Genomic DNA, 2,939 nt, shown 5'->3' on the forward strand with positions numbered 1-2,939 from the left:
TCTATAGTTAACACATTTGATCCCAGAAAAGATTCAACAAATTTTATCATTGTCACATCAAATTTAGCATGCTGATGAACCTGATATTTGCTTTGTAGTGTACTTTTTCAAACACTGTTTATCAAAAATAAAAAGTCTTTTATTTTTGCTGTTTATGATTTTACAGAATGCTATATTTGAGTGTGGGTGTGTGCTAGGATTAACAATGCTTATGACAGCAAAGGTCCTTCCATTTGTGGCTCCACAGAGTATTGAATCTCCGAACCTGAACTCCTGAGTCAACTGTCATATTTGAGATATGTGAAAAAAGGTATTTAATTTTTTTTTGGCTCCTAAAGGTGTGGTTGAAAATAGTCAGAGCTTTGGGGTGTGAATCCCCTTATTTATCCTGTTGGAAGGAGGCTAGTACTGTACTTGTAATTTTCATAGTTTCTTGTTAATCTTATAATCTGAATTTTCTGGTTTCTTTACCACTTCAATGGTATTCTATGAACCTGTTCTTGTTCTTTGTAATATGCCTTTACCATATTTGGGATATACCTGTAGGCTTCTCTTTTATACTCTACAACAGCATCCTTATTTGGATCAGGTTGCATGTAGCTTTTTCTAAATGTTGTCAAGTCTCTTAAGTCACTTATACCTGATGCTTTCCCTACTTTTTTTAGTTGGTCAAAAAAGTCCAAAGAAAGTTCCCATTGATAAGAGCCCAAAAGTGAGATTGAATTTGGCAAAGCTTGGAGGTTTGCCCCTTCAGTCTGTTGAAAGAAAACAGATTCATAATTGAAGCTTTGTTCATTTCAATCTTAAGAGTGACCTACATTTGTGACAATTCATTAAAGGGTTGTAAAGTGATACTTTTATTTATTCATTTGTCTTGTTTGAATTCTAAATGATTGTTTTTTAATCTTCAAATTGATATACATTCCTTACAAATTAATTAGTTGCACCACAGTTCCATTTGCAAGTTTTGAACTACTTTGTAACCCTTGGTCTCAAAATTGCATATAAATTTATTGAAGCTAGGGAACATAGAACTTCTGTCTGTTTGAAGAAAATGGATGGATGTAAGTTTGTTTAATTACACTTAAGTCCTAGGGCCATTGCAATTAAAACAAAACAACAAAGGTTAACTATAACAACAAAGGTTTAGGATCTACCACCTTATCTCGCTGGCAAATGCAATTTAAGGTAATTTTAAGGTAAAAAAATACTTGACATTACATAAGTATAGCAGTCACAAAGAAAAACCATTCACAAAATTTTACTTTTGTGCTCAGTTGCCAACCTGAACAATTGCCCTAAATTTTTAAAACCTGCAAAACATTCACCAGCCATCTCTCATGACCCACACTCTTGTCTATAAATCAACAATTCATTGAAAAGGAACAACTACCCTACTGGTATTTCTTCATTTGTACTTATGTTTGATATGTTTAAAAGAAAGCTTGTATGGCTAAGTCAGTAGGCCGGTAAAGGACCAGGTGGTCCTTTAGCCAGGAAGTACAATAGAAAGCTAGGGGCCAGCCATCCTATGCTTTTGGATGCCCTTTCTGCTCCACATTTCTTTAGGTAACCTTTTAAAGTTGGGCCAATTCTAGCTGAGCTAACAGAGTCACATCACTGATCCCTGTCACAAAACCAAGTAAACTGGTAATCCCAATAATTAAACCTGTGCCCTTTGGACAAAGGATTCTCAAGCTAGAGAGCAAGCCACATAGGAAGGAACACAAATGTGACCACAGAAAATTGTTTGAAAAAAAAACTCAAGTCATAGTTGCTGCCCATAAACAATATGCATTTTAATTAGACAAATTAAATTTAAGACAGGTATCAACAAAACTCCATCAGGAATTGTATTTACTTAAGATACAATAAGCAATATGAAAGCTTAGTTTTGTGATAATCTAGTCTTGAAATAATACAATATAAGAAAAATTATATTTTCTATTTTTTTTTCACAAGCTCATTTGAGACTGCAATATGCCCATGGTGCACTTATAATCTCTAAAATGCTTTAAACAGAAGGAATTGTAAAGATGATTGTTCTGATCAGTAAGAAAAATATTAACATAGCTCTCTAAACTTGGCACATTTTAAGCATTCTATTTGTTTTCCACAAGCTCATTTGAGACTGCAATATACCCATGGTGCACTTATAATCTTTCTAAAATGCTTTAAACAGAAGGAATTGTAAAGACAATTGTTCTGATCTGCAAGAAAAATATTAACATAACTCTCTAAACTTGGCACTTTTTAGCAAAGCAAATGTAAAACAAAAGAATTCAGCTAAAAGGTGGTAAAATATATGACAAAGCTAATTGGTCTAAATAATCAAGGCTTATGAACACAACTGCCTTCTAATCTCAATTCTTTGTGTTTCTGATTCTTAGCAGGAGCTTGGTAATGGAAAATATCAGTTCTATTAGCCTACTAGATATGGTCTAGATGGTTCTGGAGAAATTTACATTTTATTTTCTCTAGAGATATATTTAATGCATAAGTGGATATGCACTATGTTACAAATCTAATGATCACCCAATTTGTATGACCACTAGATTTCAAGGGCCAGAGAAAATTCAATCCTTGAATCTAGTGATGACCTTTGATCTTGATTGCCATCATAAGAAAGTCATGGGCCTTACTTATTATTAGGCATAGGCCTACCAAAGACTATGGTGAATGCTAGATATACCCAGTGTCTGACCTAAGCTATCCAAAATCAAAGTCTTGACAATTGTGCATGCATTATCTGTAAGAGAAAAAATTGCTCCTCCATCAGACAGAGCAAAAGAATGTACAGTACTTTAATTTGCAGTAGTAGCAAAGTGATCAGGAGCTACATGGAAGCTGTTTTCAATCTGATGGTTGATTTCTGTTTCTTCCCCTACTACTAAAGTTGCTGTTGAGTAGGGATTTGAGCTTCAAAGAACAAATGACGA

The sequence above is a fragment of the Artemia franciscana genome, chromosome 6, assembly GCF_032884065.1.
Source record: "Artemia franciscana chromosome 6, ASM3288406v1, whole genome shotgun sequence".
NCBI lineage: Eukaryota > Metazoa > Arthropoda > Branchiopoda > Anostraca > Artemiidae > Artemia > Artemia franciscana.